Source organism: Mesoplodon mirus (genome assembly GCF_964341445.2).
Source record: "Mesoplodon mirus genome assembly, chromosome: X".
Taxonomy (NCBI): domain Eukaryota; kingdom Metazoa; phylum Chordata; class Mammalia; order Artiodactyla; family Ziphiidae; genus Mesoplodon; species Mesoplodon mirus.
The window spans coordinates 50,702,799-50,724,111 of record NC_138981.1 but is presented as its reverse complement, the minus strand read 5'-3'; the positions used below and the strand labels follow the sequence as shown (position 1 = coordinate 50,724,111).

At 38.4% G+C, this 21,313-nt stretch overlaps 1 protein-coding gene across 4 annotated transcripts in view; it reads right to left on the bottom strand.

Annotated features, from left to right (window-relative positions):
* The window catches only part of NBDY (negative regulator of P-body association), a 40,418-nt gene that overhangs the window by 8,617 nt on the left and 10,488 nt on the right, over positions 1–21,313 (bottom strand). Inside the window, exon 3 of one of the 4 annotated variants that reach the window (XM_082609555.1) lies at positions 3,847–9,307. The exons of 1 other annotated variant lie outside the window; for it this stretch is intronic. The gene's annotated coding sequence lies outside the window, so the exon portion shown is untranslated. 2 more of the 4 variants (XM_082609558.1, XM_082609557.1) reach the window with 2 other exon arrangements.

Genomic DNA, 21,313 nt, shown 5'->3' with positions numbered 1-21,313 from the left:
CTGGGAAAAGTCAGTGTATATTAAAACTTTCTTCTTTGTATATAAAATGGAGTTAATTCAAGGCCTAGATCAACATAAACATACTTTTCATCTATATGAATATCCAATGGGATATTCAAGTTGTATGGGATATAAAAAAATTAATTTTTGTGCAGTCTGTCCTGCATATTGCAGGACATTTAGGAATCTTGACCCTGCCTACGATATGCCAGGAAGCCCTCCATCATTATGATATTCTTTTTTTTTTTTTTTTGGCCATGCCACGTGGCATGTGGGATCTTAGTTCCCCGACCAGGGATTGAATCTGCGCCCCCCTACAGTGGAAGCGCGGAGTGTTAACCACTGGACTGTTAGGGAAGTCCCCATTATGATATTCTAAAATGCTTCTCACAAACTTTCAAACCATCCTTTGGGTTTATACTACCTTCATTGAGAGTCATTACTCTATTCTTGTCCAAAGAAGAAAACAAGTGCTTCCCTTGGCACTGTATCACCCTCTAACAACTAGGCCTATTTCTTTTCCTTCTCAGTTATTATGAATTGTCTTCTCTCCTAGATCATCAATCTCTCCCTCTTTTCTTGTTACTTTCAGCCAATACACTTTCTCAAATTTCTACCATTTTCTATATCATCTAATTTTTATCTTCCCCTTCTCATCTAAACATCTCCTATGAGTGGTCTACACCAACTAGCTTCAATTTGGCACCTCCTAGTCACTCCTTAACCCGCTGCAATATGACTTTTGTTCTAACAACAACATTGAAACCATTAATGTTAAATTCACTAATGAACTTAATTCACAAATTAATGTTTATATTTCAGCACTAAACTTACTGAACCCTCTACTGCTGTTCACTACATGTTTTCTTAAAACTGGCCATCAAAAACTTCTGGATCCTCCTCTCATCCTGTTTATACTTTAGCTTTTCATCTTTTTCTAGATAATCCCTTAATGTTGGTGGTCCCCAGAATTTCCTCCTCAGCTAGTAACTTTTCCCTATATACACACTCTACTAGATTATCTATCTTACTCACCTGGTTCAACTATCACCTTTATGCTGATGGTTTCCAAATGTATTTACCTGCTAGTTCTGCAATCTCATAACTTTACAGATATATCTTATTCAAAACGTCCAAAACTTGCTCCTCTTGTATTCTATATCTCGGTTAGAGATTTCACCTAATACTCAAGCCAGAAACTTAAGAATCATTCTTTATTATTCTGTCTCCACTGGCCCCCATCCCATTTGTGATGGTCTTTTAATGTGTAAACTTGGCTAGGTTAGATTTTCCAGTGGTTCAATCAAGCACAGATTTAGGTATTGCTGTGAAACCATTTTGTACAAGTGATTAATGTCTGTAATCTCCTTTAAGTAAAGGAGATTATCCTAGATAATCTGGGTGTACCTGATTCAATCAGTTGATAGGCCTTAAGAGCAGACCTGAGACTTTCCTGGAGAAGAAATATCTCCTATGAACACCAACTTCAGTTTGTGCCAGAGGTCCAGCCTGAAATTCCTGAGAGACTGCTCTGTGGATTTCAGACTTACCTAGCCAGTCCCCAAAATCACATAGGTCAATTCTTTGCAATAAATTTCTTAATATGTATCTCTTACTGGTTCTGTTTCTCTAGTTTAACCTTGATTGATATGCCATGTATTTAGTAATACTTCATCAACCTTTCTCAAATCAGTTCCTCTGTTATTCATCTCAACTATGATTTTTTTTCTTTTTGCGGTACGCGGGCCTCTCACTGTTGTGGCCTCTCCCGTTGTGCAGCACAGGCTCCGGATGCGCAGGCTCAGCGGCCATGGCTCACGGGCCCAGGCGCTCTGCGGCATGTGGGATCTTCCCAGACTGGGGCACGAACCCGTGTCCCCTGCATCGGCAGGCGGACTCTCAACCACTGCACCACCAAGGAAGCCCATCTCAACTATGATTGACTGAGTTCAGGCCCTCATCATTTCTTGTTAGGATTATCACAAAAGCATCTTAAATGGTCTTCTCACCCCAATCTTTACACCATCCTCCATATGACCACTAGTATGATCTATATAAAATATAAATGGGAACATAGTACCCTCTTTAAAAATCTTCAATAACTTCTCATTTCCTACAGATTTATCTTAAACCTATCTAGCATGGCACATAAGGTCTTCACGTTCATGCTCTAGCTTGCTAATCTAGTTTCATCTCTCCACTCTAGGAAACCTATTTGACTTGTAGATATGCTTACCATCCACCTCCATCCCCCAACAAGAACAGGCTATATCAAACTTCTGTACCTTTGGTATTCTATTCTCATTGCTTAAAGTTCTTCCATCTATTTGTCTCTCTACCATCCCCCATCCTAACTTAATACTTCTACTCTTTTTATTAAGACTCTGCTTAGACATTGATTCACACAGGAGGTCATCCCAGACCTCACTAGTATACGCCCTCCTCTTTTCACTTATAACACTCTATTCCAATTTCTACTTATAGCACTTACCAAATCAGTTTATGAACTCCTTGGGTAAGTTAGGTGTCTTATTTTTGTAACCCTAGCATCTAGAAAAATACCTAGAATTAAAAAGATGCTCAATATATTTTTATTGATTGAATGAAAGGATAGATGGATCATGCTCTGGATATCAGGTTGGTTCCTATGAATTATGGCTATCCAAAGATATTCACAGCCTAGTTCCATGGCAAAAGGAACTTTGCTGATGTGATTAAGAACCTTGAGGTGGGGGAGAATATTCTGGATTACCTAGGTGGTCACACTGTATTTGCATGAGTCCCTTAAAGCAGATAATTTTTCCTCAGGAGAATCAGAGAGATGGGAAGATAAAAGAAAATGGAGACTTCTGCATATATATCCCAAAGAAATAAAAACAGGACATTGAAAAGATAGCTACACTCCCATATTCATTACAACATTATTCACAAGAGCCAAGATATGGAAACAACCTAAGTGTCCATCAACGGCTGATATAATAAAGAAGTTATTATATATATATTATATATATATATTATATATATATATTATATATATATATATATATACTCAGCCATGAAAAAGAAGGAAATTCTGACATTTCTGACATTCTGACATAAGGGATAAATTTTGACATTATGCTGAGTGAAATAAGCCAGAGAGAGAAAGACAAACACTGCATGTTATCAATTATATGTGGAATCTAAAAAAAAAAAAAAAGTCAAACTCTTAGTAACAGAGAGTAGAAAAATAGTTGCTAGGAGCTAGGGTTTGGAGGAAATAAAGAGAGGTTTGTAAAAGGTTACATATTTTCAACTATAAGATGAAGAAAGTTTGAGGATCGACTGTAAAACATGTTAACTATAGTTGATAACACTGTACTACATAATTGAAATTTGCTAAGAGACTAGAACTTAAATGCTCTCACCAAAAAAAAAAAAAAATGCGAGGTGATAAACGTGCAGATTAACTAGATGATTGGAATCCTTGCACAATGTGTATGTATAACAAATCACCATGACTTACTCTTCAAATATCTTACAATTTTATTTTTCAATTATACCACAACAGGGAAATCCCTGGCAGTCCAGTGGTTAGGACTCCCTGCCTTCACTGCCAAGGGCCTAGGGCTTGATCCCTGGTCAGGGAAATAAGATCCAAGAAGCTGCACAGTTTGGCCAATAAATAAATAAATAAATAACAACAAACATTTTTTTATGACTTCAGATTTTTTTTATTAGTTTCTGCTTTATAACAAAATGAATCAGTTATACATATACATCTGTTCCCATATCCCTTCCCTCTTGCGTCTCCCTCCCGCCCACCCTCCCTATCCCACCCCTCCAGACGGTCACAAAGCACCGAGCTGATCTCCCTGTGCTATGAGGCTGCTTCCCACTAGCTATCTACCTTACGTTTGGTAGTGTATATATGTCCATGCCTCTCTCTCGCTTTGTCACAGCTTACCATTCCCCCTCCCCATATCCTCAAGTCCATTCTCAAGTAGGTCTGTGTCTTTATTCCTGTCTTACCCCTAAGTTCTTCATGACATTTTTTCCCTTAAATTCCATATATATGTGTCAGCATATGGTATTTGTCTTTCTCTTTCTGACTTACTTCACTTTGTATGACATACTCTAGGTCCATCCACCTCATTACAAATAGCTCAATTTCGTTTCTTTTTATGGCTGAGTAATATTCCATTGTATATATGTGCCACATCTTCTTTATCCATTCATCCGATGATGGACACTTAGGTTGGTTCCATCTCCTGGCCATTGTAAATAGAGCTGCAATGAACATTTTGTTACATGACTCTTTTTGAATTATGGTTTTCTCAGGGTATATGCCCAGTAGTGGGATTGGTGGGTCATATGGCAGTTCTATTTGTACTTTTTAAAGGAACCTCCATACTGTTCTCCATAGTGACTGTACCAATTCACATTCCCACCAGCAGTGCAAGAGTGTTCCCTTTTCTCCACACCCTCTCCAGCATTTATTGTTTCTAGATTTTTTGATGATGGCCATTCTGACCTGTGTGAGATGATACCTCATTGTAGTTTTGATTTGCATTTCTCTAATGAATAATGATGCTGAGCATTCTTTCATGTGCTTGTTGGCAGTCTGTATATCTACTTTGGGGAAATGTCTATTTAGGTCTTCAGCCCATTTTTGGATTGGGCTGTTTGGTTTTTTGTTATTGAGCTGCATGCGCTGCTTATAAATTTTGGAGATTAATTTTTAGTCAGTTGCTTAAGTTGCAAATAATTTCTCCCATCCTGAGGGTTCTCTTTTGGTGTTGTGTATGGTTTCCTTTGCTGTATAAAAGCTTTGAAGTTTCATTAGGTCCCATTTGTTTATTTTTGTTTTTATTTCCATTTCTCTAGGACGTGGGTCAAAAAGGATCTTGCTGTGATTTATGTCATAGAGTGTTCTGCCTATGTTTTCCTCTAAGACTTTGATAGTTTCTGGCCTTATATTTAGGTCTTTAATCCATTTTGAGCTTACTTTTGTGTATGGTGTTAGGGAGTGATCTAATCTCACACTTTTACATGTAGCTGTCCAGTTTTCCCAGCACCACTTATTGAAGAGGCTGTCCTTTCTCCACTGTATATTCCTGCCTCCTTTATCAAAGATAAGGTGACCATATGTGCGTGAGTTTATCTCTGGGCTTTCTATCCTGTTCCATTGACCTATATTTCTGTTTTTGTGCAAGTACCATACTGTCTTGATTACTGTAGCTTTGTAGTATAGTGTGAAGTCAGGGAGCCTGATTCCTCCAGCTCCGTTTTTTGTTCTCAAATTGCTTTGGCTATTCGGGGTCTTTTGTGTTCCCATACAAATTGTGAAATATTTTGTTCTAGTTCTGTGAAAAGTGCCAGTGGTAGTTTGATAGGGATTGCATTGAATCTGTAGATTGATTTGGGTGGTAGAGTCATATTCACAATGTTGATTCCTCCAATGCAAGAACATGGTATATCTCTCCATCTATTTGTATTATCTTTAATTTCTTTCATCAGTGTCTTATAATTTTCTGCATACAGTTCTTTTGTCTCCTTAGGTAGGTTTATTCCCAGATATTTTATTCTTTTGTTGCAATGGTAAATGGGAGTGTTTTCTTGATTTCATTTTCAGATTTTTCATCATTAGTGTATAGGCCTGCCAGAGATTTCTGTGTATTAATTTTGTTTCCTGCTACTTTACCAAATTCATTGATTAGCTCTAGTAGTTTTCTGGTAGCATCTTTAGGATTCTCTATGTATAGTATCATGGCATCTGCAAACAGTGACAGCTTTACTTCTTCTTTTCCGATTTGGATTCCTTTTATTTCCTTTTCTTCTCTGACTGCTGTGGCTAAAACTTCCAAAGCTATGTTGAATAGGAGTGGTGAGAGTGGGCGACCTTTTATTGTCCCTGATCTTAGTGGAAATTCTTTCAGTTTTTCACCATTGAAGACGATGCTGGCTGTGGATTTGTACTATATGCCCTTTATTATGTTGAGGAATGTTCCCGCTATGCCTACTTTCTGGAGGGTTTTTATCATAAATGGGTGTTGAATTTTGTCAAAAGCTTTCCCTGCATCTATTGAGATGATCATATGGTTTTTCTCCTTAAATTTGTTAATATGGTGTTTCACAATGATTGATTTGCATATATTGAAGAATCCTTGCATTCCTGGAATAAACCCCACTTGATCATGGTGTATGATCCTTTTAATGTGCTGTTGGATTCTGTTTGCTAGTATTTTGTTGAGGATTTTTGCATCTATGTTCATCAGTGATATTGGCCTGTAGTTTTCTTTCTTTGTGACATCATTTTTTCATTTTGGTATCAGGGTGATGGTGGCCTTGTTGAATGAGTTTGGGAGTGTTCCTCCCTCTGCTATATTTTGGAAGAGTTTGAGAAGGATAGGTGTTAGCTCTTCTCTAAATGTTTGACAGAATTTGCCCATGAAGCCAACGGGTTCTTGGGTTTTGTTGGAAGATTTTTAACCACAGTTTCAATTTTAGTTCTTGTGATTGGTCTGTTCAAATTTTCTATTTCTTCCTGATTCAGTTTTGGCAGGTTGTGCATTTCTAAGAATTTGTCCATTTCTTCCAGGTTGTCCATTTTATTGGCATAGAGTTGCTTGTAGTAATCTCTCATGATCTTTTGTATTTCTGCAGTATCTGTTGTTACTTCTCCTTTTTCTTTTCTAATTCTATTGATTTCGGTCTTCTCCCTTTTTTTCTTGATGAGTCTGGCTAATGATTTATCAATTTTGTTTATCTTCTCAAAGAACCAGCTTTTAGTTTTATTGATCTTTGCTATCGTTTGGTTCATTTCTTTTTCATTTATTTCGAATCTGATTTTTATGATTTCTTTCCTTCTGCTAACTTTGGGTTTTTTTTGTTCTTCTTTCTCTAATTGCTTTAGGTGCAAGGTCAGGTTGTTTATTCGAGTTGTTTCGTGTTTCTTAAGGTCGTATTGTTTTGCTATAAACTTCCCTCTTAGAACTGTTTTGTTGCATCCCATAGGTTTTGGGTCTTCATGTCTCCATTGTCATTTGTTTCTAGGGATTTTTTGATTTCCTCTTTGATTTCTTCAGTGATCACGTAGTTAATAAGTACTGTATTGTTTAGCCTCCATGTGTTTTTATTTTTTACATATATTTTCCTGTAATTGATATCTAGTCTCATAGCGTTGTGGTCAGAAAAGATACTTGATAGAACTTCAATTTTCTTAAATTTACCAAGATTGGATTTGTGACCCAAGATATGATCTATCCTGGAGAATATTCCATGAGCACTTGAGAAAAATGTGTATTCTGTTGTTTTTGGATGGAATGTCCTATAAATGTCAATTAAGTCCATCTTGTTTAATGTATCATTTAAAGCTTGTGTTTCCTTTTTCATTTTCATTTTGGATGATCTGTCCTTTGGTGAAAGTGGGGTGTTAAAGTCCCCTACTATGAATGTGTTACTGTTGATTTCCCCTTTTATGGCTGTGTTTGCCTTATGTATTGAAGTGCTCCTATGTTGGTTTCATAAATATTTTCAATTGGTATATCTTCTTCTTGGATTGATCCCTTGAACATTATGTATTGTCCTTCTTTATCTCTTCTAATAGTCTTTATTTTAAAGTCTATTTAGTGTGATATGAGAATTGCTACTCCAGCTTTCCTTTGATGTCCATTTGCATGGAATATCTTTTTCCATCCCCTCTCTTTTAGTCTGTACGTGTCCCTAGGTCTTAAGTGGGTCTCTTGTAGACAGCATATACATGAGTCTTGTTTTTGTATCCATTCAGCCAGTCTGTGTCTTTTGGTGGGATCATTTAATCCATTTACATTTAAGGTAATTATTATTTTTTAAGGTAATTATTGATATGTATGTTCTTATTCCCATTTTCTTAATTGTTTTGTGTTTGTTATTGTAGGTATTTTCCTTCTCTTGTGTTTCTTGCCTAGAGAAGTTTCTTTAGCATTTGTTGTAAAGCTGGTTTGGTGGTGCTGATCTCTCTCAGCTTTTCCTTGTCTGTAAAGTTTTTAATTTCTCCATCAAATCTGAATGAGATCCTTGCTGGGTAGAGTATTCTTGGTTGTAGGTTTTTCTCCTTCATCACTTTAAATATGTCTTGCCACTCCTTTCTGGCTTGCAGAGTTTCTGCTGAAAGATCAGCTGTTAACCTTACCGGGATTCCCTTCTGTGTTTTTTGTTGTTTTTCCCTTGCTGCTTTTAATATGTCTTCCTTGTATTTAAGTGTTGATAGTTTGATTAATATGTGTCTTGTCGTGTTTCTCCTTGGATTGATCCTGTATGGGACATTCTGTCCTTCCTGGACTTGAACTATTTCTTTTCGCATATTAGGGAAGTTTTCAACTATAATCTCTTCAAATATTTTCTCAGTCCCTTTGTTTTTCTCTTTTTCTTCTGTTATCCCTATAATTTGAATGTTGGTGTGTTTAATGTTGTCCCATAGGTCTCTGATACTGTCCTCAGTTGTTTTCATTATTTTTTCTTTATTCGGCTCTGCAGTAGTTATTTCCACTATTTATCTTCCAGGTCACTTATCCGTTCTTCTGCCTCCATTTTTCTGCTACTGATCCCTTCTAGAGTATTTTTAATTTCATTTATTGTGTTGTTCATCATTGCTTGTTTCCTCTTTAGTTCTTTTAGGTCCTTGTTAAATGTTTCTTGCATTTTCTCTATTATATTTCCAAGATTTTGGATCATCTTTACTTTCATTATTCTGAATTCTTTTTGAGGTAGACTGCCTATTTCCTCTTCATTTGTTAGGTCTGGTGGGTTTTTATCTTACTCCTTCCTCTGCTGTGTGTTTTTCTGTTTTCTCATTTTGCTTATCTTCCTGTGTTTGGGGTCGCCTTTTGGCAGCCTGCAGTAGTTCCCTTTGTTTTTGGTGTCTGCTCCCAGTCGCTAAGTTTGGTTCAGTGGGTTATGTAGGCTTTCTGCTGGAGGGGACTAGTGCCTGTGTTCTGTTGGATGAGGCAGAATCTTGTCTTACTTGTGGGCAGGTCCACGTCTGGTGGTGTGATTTGGGGTGTCTGTGGCCTTATTATGATTTTAGGCAGCCTCTCTGCTAATGGGTGGATTTGTGTCCCTGTCTTGCTAGTTGTTTGTCATAGGGTGTACAGCATTGTAGCTTGCCTTTCTTTGAGTGAAGTTGGGTGTTGGTGTTGAGATGCAGATCTCTGGGAGATTTTTGTCATTTGATATTATGTGGAGCTGAGAGGTCTCTTGTGGACCAGTGTTTTGAAGTTGGCTCTCCCACGTCCGAGGCACAGCACTGACTCCTGGCTGCAGCACCTAGAGTCTTTCATCCACATGGCTCAGAATAAAAGAGAGAAAACATAGAAAGAAAGAAAGAGAGAAAGAGGATAAAATAAAATAAAATAAAGATAAAATAAAATAAAGTTATTAATATAAAACATAATTATTAAGAAAAAATATTTTTTAAGTAAACAAACAAGGAAAAAAACGGATGGACAGAACCCTAGGACAAATGGTGAAAGCAAAGCTATACAGAAAAAATCTCACACAGAAACATACACATACACACTCACAAAAAGTGGAAAAGGGGAAAAAATAATATATCTTGCTCTCAAAGTCCGCCTCCTCAATTTGGGATGATTCTTTGTCTATTCAGGTATTCCACCAATGCTGCGTACATCAAGTTGTTTGTGGGGAGTTAATCCGCTGCTCTTGAGGTTGCTGGGAAAAATTTTCCTCTCTCTTCTTTGTTCGCACAGCTCCCGGTGTTCAGCTTTGGATTTGGCCCCGCGTCTGCCTTTAGGTCGCTGGAGGACGTCTCTTCTTTGCTCAGACAGGACGGTTTTAAAGGAGCAGCTGATTCGGGGGCTCTGGCTCACTGAGGCCGGTGGAAGGGAGGGTCACAGAGTGCAGGGCGAGCCTGGGGCATTAGAGGCCTGCATTATGTTGCAACAGCCTGAGGCGTGCTGTGCGTTCTCCTGGGGAAATTGTCCCTGGATCCCGGGACCCTGGTAGTTACGGGCTGCACCAGCTCCCAGGAGAGAAGGTGTGGTTATTGACCTGTGCTTGCACACAAGCTTCTTGGTGGCTGCAGCAGTGGCCTTAGCATCTCATGCCCGTCTCTGTGTTCCACAGTGATAGCTCTGGCTTGTGCCCATCTCTGGAACTCCTTTAAGCAGCTCTCTTAATCCCCTCTCCTCATGCACTGGGAAGCAAAGGGGGAAGAAAAAGTCTCTTGCCTCTTCGGTAGGTCCAGACTTTTTCCCGGACTCCCTCCTGGCTAGCTGTGGCGCACTAGCCCCTTCAGGCAGTGTTCACGCCGCCAACCCCAGTCCTCTCCCTGCACTCCAACCGAAGCCCGAGCCTCAGCTCCCAGCCCCTGCCCGCCCCGCCGAGTGAGGAGAAATGCCTCTCGGGCTGGTGAGTTCCGGTCGGCACTGATCCTCTGTGCGGGAATCTCTTCACTTTGCCCTCTGCACCCCTGTTGCTGCGCTCTCCTCCGTGGCTCCGAAGCTTCCCCCTCCGCCACCCACCGTCTCCACCTGCGAAGGGGCTTCCTAGTGTGTGGAAACCTTTCCTCCTTCACAGCTCCCTCCCACTGGTGCAGGTCCCATCCCTATTCTTTTTTCTCTGTTTATTCTCTTTCCTTTTGCCCTACCCAGGTAAGTGGGGAGTTTCTTGCCTTTTGGGAGGTCCGAGGTCTTCTACCAGTGTTCAGTGGGTGTTCTGTAGGAGTTGTTTCACGTGTAGATGTATTTCTGATGTATATGTGGGGAGGAAGGTGATCTCTGCGTATTTCTCTTCCACCATCTTCCCCAATCTGGATGAACTTTTTAGGAATAATTATGTTTTAGGAATGTGTACTTAAAAATAATATGTCCAGGGCCTCCCTGGTGGCGCAGTGGTTGGGAGTCCGCCTGCCGATGCAGGGGACACGAGTTTGTGCCCCAGTCCGGGAAGATCCCACATGCCGTGGAGCAGCTGGGTCCGTGAGCCATGGCTGCTGAGCCTGCACATCTGGAGCCTGTGCTCCACAATGGGAGAGGCCACAACAGTGAGAGGCCTGCGTACCGTAAAAAAAAAAAAAAAAAAATCTGTCCAGGGTGTGGAGAAAAGGGAACCCTCCTACACTGTTGGTGGGAATGTAAATTGGTACAGCCACTATGGAGAACAAAACTAAAAACAGAGTTACCATATAATCCAGTCATCCCCTTCTGGGGCATATATTTGGAGAAAAACATAATTCAGAAAGATACATGCACCCCAAGGTTCACTGCAGCACTATTTACAATAGCCAGGACAAGGAAGCAACCTAAGTATCCATCAACAGAGGAATGGGTAAAGAAGACGTGGTACATATATACAATGGAATATTACTCAGCCATAAAAAGGAATGAAGTAATGCCATTTGCAGCAACATGGGTGGACCTAGAGATTGTCATACTGAGTGAAGTAAGTGAGACAGAGAAAGACAAATATCATATGCTATTGCTTATATGTGGAATCTAAAAATATGGTACAAATGAACTTACTTACAAAATAGAAATAGAGTCACAGATATAGAAAACAAATTTATGGTTAACCAGGGGGATGGGGGAGGGATAAATTGGAAGACTGGGATTGACATATACACACTATTATATATGATAGATAACCACCAAGGACGTACTGCATAGCACAGGGAACTCTACTCAATAATCTGTAATTACCTATATGGGAAAATAATCTAAAAAAGAATGGATATATGTATATGTATATAACTGATCCATTTTGCTGTACAGCAGAAACTAACACAACATTTTAAATCAACTATACTCCATTAAAAATTAATTTAAAAAATCTCTCCAGATATTTGGAAATTTACTTGATATTTAGAATTGTTCTAAATTAAGTGATGGAAGTTTATTGGATAGCTAGGTTATTCCCAAATAAAATAAGATACTGAGATATAAATTACTGAACAGAGAAACTAAAGGTATTTAGCACTAATGATAAATGTTTGGTGCCACCCTGAGATATTCTCTATAAGAAAGCATATGTTTTTAGAAATCATTAGTATTTATGTTTACCAATCTACAAAGTCCTGGTGTAGAACACAGTTTATGGTTGCTTAAGGAAAGTAGGGTGTGTGTTTTAAACAAAGGAATGTATGAGGAAGGGCATTACATTCTCTTAAGCAAAAGAGTAATTTTTGTCCAGCAGCTGGTTGCTCCTAAATGGAAAGAAAAGGGACAAAGTAACATAGATACAAAAAGTTATAAAAGGTTTGTGGAAAAGGAAAAGGAAATTTAGTTGGGTAAATGGATTTTTTGGGGGATTGGCCTGGGCAAGAATGGATTTGTATTCTCCCCTCAAAGTTTTCTTAAAATGCTGCTTTTAATAACAGATTGTATGAGTTTCTTTGCCTTTAAGTGATCTGTATTGGCTTTTGAGATCTCTTTTAACTTTGGTTAAGGGATAAGTATTGTCTCTCAGTGACCTATGATCTTATTTGACCAAGTGTTTTGAAAGTTTTTCACAAACTTCCCAAGTAACACATTTTAATTAAATTTCTTTTGACTTCCAGCTAACTTTGGGATGCTTTAGAGGGCCCCTGAGGTATCTTAATGAAAAATATTTAACTAGTATTATTTGGTATGTTAAAGTACATGGAGAACATTATCACATGAGCAATAAACCTACTTAAAATACATTGTATGGATGAATGGCATTAATATAGACATTCTAAAAATTATATAAAATTCCTGAAATTTGGATATGTCCTGGTATAATGCTATAGTTCTAGTTGTTATCTTAAAATGTTGTATGTCACAACAGTAACCAAGTTTCTTTATCAATTTCACTGTAATCAGATGTTTAACCATGCATGTTAAAGTCTTTTGTCATTTATAAATAATTATTGTTGTACTGATGCTGTTGCAAAAAGTGCTTCATCTTCAAGAAGATTGATAGGAAGGCTACAGAAGCAGTTACAACAGTTCCACCTCAAGATGTTGGCTACATGAGGATTCCAGGATTCCACTCCTTACTACCCTCTGGCTCAAAACAAGAAGCCACCCTGCCACTGGGGTCCCTAGATCAGGCATCCAGAGAGTTTTACTCCCTGACAGGCAGGGTTTACACCCCTAATCAGCTCTGAAGCAGCTACAGAAGAGGGACCATCACCCCTCTGCTTCCCAGATTATGGGAGTAAAATCTCTGAGGGGGGGAAGGAAACAGGAGAGAAGGAGGCATGGCATAACCTCTAAAAGAATGACATAGCCCTTGAGGATATGACATAAACTGGTTAGAACCACCTAGGTCCAAGATGGCAGAAGATTCAACTTCCAGTAGACCTTGAGCCTCATTATATGCTCACTGTAATACACTAGCATGTTAAAGACACACCCACAGGTGCCATGGCAGTTCTGAGGCTGACCATAAAAGGTGAAAAGTGGGCAGTGGCGCAATTCTTGGAAATCCCCGCCCCTTTGCCAAAATAGTTGGAATAATCCTCCCACTCATTAACCTATGAAATTATCCAGCCCATAAAAACTGACCACCCCATATTTCGTGGCCTCTTGCCTTCTGAAATGGCCCAAACTCTGTTTATGGAGTGTGCATCTCCTTGAATAAACCTTCTTTCACTTAAAAAACGAAAACAAAAACAAAAAAACAACAGAAAACAAACTAACCTCTTCTGGGAGAGAGAAATGGAAAAACCAACCTCTTCTGGGAGAGAGAAATGGACAGACAACCAACCAGGCTACTAGATAAATGCTCTGAGGAAGGAAAATATTATGGCAGAATAGACATGAGAACTCCCTTTAATGCTGAGCACTTCTATAAACGTAGACAAGGAATACGATGCTATTTATAAACTATAATTCCACCTGTGTCCAAAAAAGTGTGACTATTTCCCAAGGAGAAAGTAAAAAGTACCCAGATAGCTATTCATAAAGTCACTGAAGGGCATCAAAGCCTTACATTCTGAAGTCTCCTGAACAGCATTCTGTAAGAAGAAATTGAAAGTTAAAGAACAATTTGACATTGTGCACCACCTAATATAAAACACTGAGAAGAAAAAAAACCTCATTTCAGTGGTATTCCTTGACAAAAGTACATAAGCTGAACTTAACCATGAGGAAACATCAGAAAACTGAAATCGAAGGAAATTCTATAAAATAACTGTGTTATATCTTCAAAAACATTTTTTTCTTAGACAAAGAAAGTCTAAGAAATTATTGCAGATTAAAGAAAACCAAACAGACATGACAACTAAATGCAACATATGATTCTGGAGTGGATCCTGGACCAGATTTTCTTTTCTTTCTCTTTATCTAAAGGACATTTATTGGCATAATTGGTAAAAAATAAATAAGGTCTTTAGGAAACACATACCGAAGTGTTTTTGAGTCATGAGGCAACTTATTGTCTAATGTTTAAAAAATATGTGTACATATAAAAGAAGAAATAAATGTATAAATATAACTATAAATATAAAATATAAAAAATCATGATTCTTGATGTTTATCCAAAGGAGTTGAAAACTTATATCCACACAAAAACCTGCACATGGCTGTTTATAGCAGCCTCATTCATACTTGCCAAAACTTGGATGCAGGCTTCAGTAGATGAATGGATAAATAAATTGGAACATCCAGACAATGGAATGTTATTCAGCATTGAAAATAAATGAGCTATCAGGTCATGAAAAGACATGGAGGAAGCATAAATGCATATTAGTAAGGGAAAGAGGCCAATCTGAAAAGGCTACATACTGTATGATTCGAACTACATGACATTCTGGCAAAGGTAAAACCATGGAGTCTCTAAAAAAATCAGTGGTTGCCAGGGGTTGAGGGGGTGGGATGAATAGGTGGAGCACAGAAAATATTCAAGGCACTGAAAATACTCTGTACGATGAATACATGTCATTATACATTTGTGTAAACTCATAGAATGTATAACAGCGAGAATATATATTGTTCAAGAGTAAAAATATAACTACGGACTTTGAAATATAATGATATGTCAATGTACGTTCATCAAATGTGACAAATGTACCACCCTGGTACGAGATGTTAATAATGGAGAAGGCTCTATGCATGTGTAGGGGCAGTGGGCATATGGGAAATCACTGTTCCTTCCTCTCAATTTTGTTGTGAACTTAAAACTGCTCTTAAAAAGTCTTTAAACAAGGTCAACAAACTTTGCATCGTCAATAATGAATGGGACCAAATGACATTTTCTGCCTCCTGATGTGATGCAATAACAAGGACACAGCATCACCTATGTAGACTTCTTACTAAAAATGCTCAAATTAATCTTGGGAAAGCAGACAAGTTTGGATTGTGGGATGACTGTAGGAGAACTGCCTGGACTCATCCAAAATGCCAATGTAATGAAAAATTAAAAGAAAAGGATGGGAAGGTGAGATTCGAGATTTTAAAAGACTAAAGGGGCATGACAGATAAATACAGTGCATGATTCTTGACTGGATCCTGGATCAAAACAAATAAAAAGATATAAAGGATATTGTTAGGACAACTGGAGAACATTGACATGAATAGTATATTAGATAATTGCATCAATGTTGAATTTTTCTGAGTGTGATAATAGTAATGCACTCGTTCCTAGGAGATACATATCAAAGTGTTTAAGGTTGGAGTGTCACAATAGCTGCAAGTTACTTCCAAAAGGTTCAGCAAAAAAAGTGTATATATATATATATCTACAAAGAGAAAAAAGTATGTAGAAAAATAAACAATTGATGTATCTACATGAAGCATGGCTTTTGATGTTCCTGAAGAGTTGAAGTTTCATAAAATAAAAAATTGGTGAAGAAAATAATGTTTGGAGCTATGAAGTTTATCCTTAATTCTAATTATAAATCCTACTGGTAAATTCAGAAGTAAACCAATGCATTCAATTTTTTTGGCAAAAATTTTTCTGAAAAATAAAAGAAAGGGAAAAAAGAAATTAAGTAAGTAAAACAAATATCATCCAAAACAAAGTCTATCAAACAAAATAGACTTTAAATGCAAAAACATCAAATGAGTCACTAAAAAAGATAAAAGGTGTATCTATTTTAGACTAGTATGCACATAATAATAAAGCCTTGAATATATAAAGCAAAAACTTACAGAACTACAAGAATTTGACAAATCTACAATTACAGTGGGAGATTTTTAATTGCTTTCAATAATGGATAGATGTGGCAAACAAACAGAATTAATAGTAATATAGAAGACAAACAATACAATTAACAAGTTTAATGGACTTTTATAGAATGCTACATGAAACAATTAGAATATACAAAATATTTTCAGGCACAAATGAAACACTTATAAATTCATCATGTTCTCTAGAATGTAAAGCAAATCTCAACATATACTAACAATCAGTATTATGTAAACCATGTTGTCTGTACTAAGTGCAATTAAATGGAAAAGAGTAACAAAATATTAAGCTAAAAAATATCCATGTGACCTTCAAGATGGCAGAGCAGTAAGACGTGGAGACCACTTTTCTCCCCAGAAATACATCAGAAATACATCTACATGTGGAACGACTCCTATAAAACACCTACTGAATGCTGGCAGAAGAACTCAGACTTCCTAAAAGGCAAGAAACTCCCCATGTACCTGTGTAGGGCAAAAGAAAAAAGAAAAAACAGAGACAAAAGAATAGGGAAGGGACCTGCACCTCTGGGAAGGAGCTGTGAAGGATGAAAAGTTTCCACACACTAGGAAGCCCCTTCACTGGCGGAGAAGGGGGGTGGCAGGGGGAAGCTTCAGAGCCATGGAGGAAAGCACAGCAACAAGGGTGCAGAAGGCAAAGCAGAGATTCCCACACAGACGATCAGTGCCGACTAGCACTCATCAGCCTGAGAAAGCCCACCGGGGTGGGTGGAGGCTGGGAGGTGAGGCTCCAGCTTCAGAGGTCAGATCTCAGGGAGAGGACTGGGGTTGGCTGCGTGAACACAGCCTGAAGGGGACTAGTGTGCCACAGCTAGCCAGGAAGGAGTCCGGGGAAAACGTCTGGAACAGCCTATGAGGAAGGAGACCATTATTTCAGGGTGCGCGAGGAGAGGGGATTCAGAGCACCACGTAAATGAGCCCCAGAGACAGGTGCGAGCTGTGGCTATCAGTGCAGACACCAAAGATGGGCATGAAATGCTAAGTCTGCTTGTGCAGCCACCAAGAAGCCTGTGTGCAAGCACAGGTCACTATCCACACCACCCCTCCCAAGAGCCTCTGCAGTCTGCCACTGTCAGGGTCCCGTGATCCAGGGACAAATTCCCCAGGAGAACACATGGCATACCTCAGGCTGTTGCAAGCTCACACCGCCACCTCTGCTGACACAGGCTCGTCCCACATTCCGTACCCCTCCCCTCACCCCTAGCCTGAGTGAGCCAGAGCCCCCTAGTCAGCTGTTGCTTTAACCCCGTCCTGTCTGAGTGAAGAAAAGACACCCTCAGGCAACCTATACACAGAGATGGGGTCAAATCCAAAGCTGAACCCAAGCAGTGGTGCAAACAAAGAAGAGAAGGGGAAATTTTTCCCAGCAGCCTCAGGAGCAGCAGATTAAATTATCACAATCAACTAGATGTACCCTGCATCTCTGGAATTCCTGAATAGACAACGAATCATCCCAAAGTTGAAGCAGTGGATTTTGGAATCACCTGTAGACTTCGGGTTTGCTTTCTGTATCTAATTTGTTTCTCGTTTTATGTTTATCTTAGTTTATTATTTAGAGTTTATTATCATTGGTAGATTTGTTTATTGATTTGGTTGCTCTCTTCCTTTCTTTTCTTTTCTTTTAATATATATATATTATTTTTTTATTCATTTTTCTCTTGTTGTGAGTGTGTATGTGTATGCTTCTTGGTGTGATTTTGTCTGTATAGATTTGCTGTTACCATTTGTCCTAGAGTTCTGTCTGTTTTTATTTTTGTTTTTCTTAGTATAGTTTTCAGTGTTTGTTATCATTGGTGGATTTGTTTTTCGGTTTGGTTGCTCTCTACTTCCTTTCCTTTTTTTCATAACTTTTAAATATTTTAAATTGTAATATTAAAAAATATTTTAATAACTTTATTTATTTTTCTTTCTTTCTTTCATTTTTTCTCTTTTCTTCTGAGACGTGTGGCTGGCAGGGTCTTGGTACTCCATCTGGGTGACAGGACTGTGCCTCTGAAGGTGGGAGAGCCGAGTTCAGGACACAGGTCCACCAGAACTTCCGGGCTCCACGTACTATCAAACAGCGAAAGATCTCCCAGAGATCTGCATCTCAACACGAAGACCCAGATCCACTCAACGACCAGCAAGCTACAGTGCTGGACACCCTATGCTAAACAACTAGCAAGACAGGAATGCAACCACACTTATTAGCAGAGAGGCTGCCTAAAATCATAATAATGTCACAGACACGCCAAAACACACCACCAGACATGGTCCTGCCCACCAGAAAAAGAGGATCCAGGCTCAGCCACCAGAACACAGGCACCAGTTCCCTCCACCAGGAAGCCTACACAACCTAATGAACCAACTTTAGTCACAGGGGGCAGACACCAAAAACAATGGGAACTATGAATATGCAGCCTGTGAAAAGGAGATCCAAAACACAGTAAGTTAAGTAAGATAAGAAGACAGAGAAACACACAGCAGATGAAGGAGGAAGGTAAAAACACACCACACCAAACATATGAGGAAATAGGCAGACTACCTGAAAAAGAATTCAGAGTAATGATAGTAAAGATGATCCAGAATCTCAGAAATAGAATGGAGAAAATACAAGAAATGCTTCACAAAGACCTAGAAGAAATACAGAGCAAACAAACAGTGGTGAACAACACAATAAATGAAATTAAAAATTCCCTAGAAGGAATCAATAGCAGAATAACTGAGGCAGAATAATGGCTAAGTGACCTGGAAGATAATATAGTGGAAAAACTACCACGGAGCAGAATAAAGAGAAAAGAATGAAAAGAATTGAGTCTCAGAGATTCTGGTACAACATTAAACGCACCAACATTCGAATTATAGGGGTCTATGAAGAAGAAGAAAGAAAGGGTGTGAGAAAATATTTGAACAGATTATAGTTGAAAACTTCCTTAATATGGGAAAGGAAATGGTCAATCAAGAACAGGAAGCACAGAGAGTCCCATATAGGTTAAATCCAAGGAGAAACACACCAAGACAAAAATTAATCAAACTATCAAAAATTAAATACAAAGAAAAAGTATTAAAAGCAGCAAGGGAAAAACAACAAATAACATACAACAGAATCCCCAGAAGGTTAACAGCTGATCTTTCAGCAGAAGCTCTGCAAGACACAAGGGAGTGACAGGACATATTTAAAGTGAGGAAAGGGAAAAACCTACAATCAAGATTACACTAACCAGCAAGGATCTCATTCAGATTTGATGGAGAAACTAAAAGATTTACAGGCAAGCAAAAGCTAAGAGAATTCAGCACCACCAAACCAGCTTTACAACACATGCTAAAGGAACTTCTCCAGGCAGGAAACACAAGAGAAGGAAAAGACCTACAATAACAAACCCAAAACAATTAAGAAAATTTTAATAGGAACATACATATTGATAATTACCTTAAATGCAAATAGGTTAAAGGCTCCTACCAAAAGATATAGACTGGCTGAATGGATACAAAAACAAGATCCAATATATGTTGTCCACAAGAGACCCACTTCAGACGTAAGGACACATATAGACTGAAAGTGAGTGTATGGAAAAAGATATTCCATGGAAATGGAAATCAAAACAAAACTGGAGTAGCTATTCTCATATCAGACAAAATAGATTTTAAAATATAGATGATTACAACCCTCAGAATGGGAGAAAATATTTTCAAATGAAGCAACTGACAAAGGATTAATCTCCAAAATTTATAAGCAGCTCATGAAGCTCAATAGCAAAAAAAACAAACAACCCAATCCAAAAATGGGCAGAAGACCTAAATAGACATTTCTCCAAAGAAGATATACAGCCTGCCAACAAACACATGAAAGAAAGCTCAACATCATTAATCATTAGAGAAATGCAAATCAAAACTACAATGAGATATCATCTCACACCAGTCAGAATGGCTATCATCAAAAAATCATGGAGGTTCCTTAAAAAACTACAAATAGAACTACCATATGACCCAGCAATCCCACTACTGGGCATATACCCTGAGCAAACCATAATTCAAAAAGAGTCATGTACCAAAATGTTCATAGCAGCCCTATTTACAATAGCCCGGAGATGGAAACAACCTAAATGTCCATCATCGGATGAATGGATAAAGAAGATGTGGCACATATATACAATGGAATATTACTCAGCCATAAAAAGAAATGAAATTGAGCTATTTGTAGTGAGGTGGATGGACCTAGAGTCTGTCACACAGAGTGAAGTAAGTCAGAAAGAGAAAGACAAATACTGTATGCTGACACATATATATGGAATTTAAGAAAAAAAAATGTCCTGAAGAACATAGGGGTAAGACAGGAATAAAGACACAGACCTACTAGAGAATGGACTTGAGGATATGGGGAGGGGGAAGGGTAAGCTGTGACAAAGCAAAAGAGCGGCATGGACATATATACACTACCAAACGTAAAGTAGATAGCTAGTGGGAAGCAGCCGCATAGCACAGGGAGATCAGCTCGGTGCTTTGTGACCGCCTGGAGGGGTGGGATAGGGAGGGTGGGCGGGAGGGAGACGCAAGAGGGAGGAGATATGGGAACGTATGTATATGTATAACTGATTCACTTTGTTATAAAGCAGAAAGTAATGCACCATTGTAAAGCAATTATACTCCAATAAAGATTAAAAAAAAAAAAAGAGGATGTGGTACATATATACAGTGGAATATTACTCAGCCATATAAAGGAACAAAATTGGGTCACTTGCAGAGACATGGATGGATCAAGAGACTGACATACAGAGTGAAGTAAGTCATAAAGAAGAAAACAAATATCATATATTAATGTGTATATGAGGGACCTAGAAAAATGATACAGATGAAGCGTTTTGCAGGGCAGAAATAGAGACAGAGATGTAGAGAAAAAACGTATGGACATCAAAGGGGGAAAGTGGTGGGTGGTGGGATGTTGGTGTGACAAATTGGGAGATTGGGATTGACAAATATACACTAATATGTATAAAATGGATAACTAATAAGAACCTGCTGTATAAAAAAATAAACAAAATAAAATTCAAGAAAAGTATGAAAAAAAGGAAAATAAGTAAGGAAACACAATCTTTAAATGATACGTTAAAGAAGATGGAGTTAATTGATATTTATAGGAGATTCCTCCAAAAATGACAGAATACAGTGTCTTCTCAAGTGCTCAT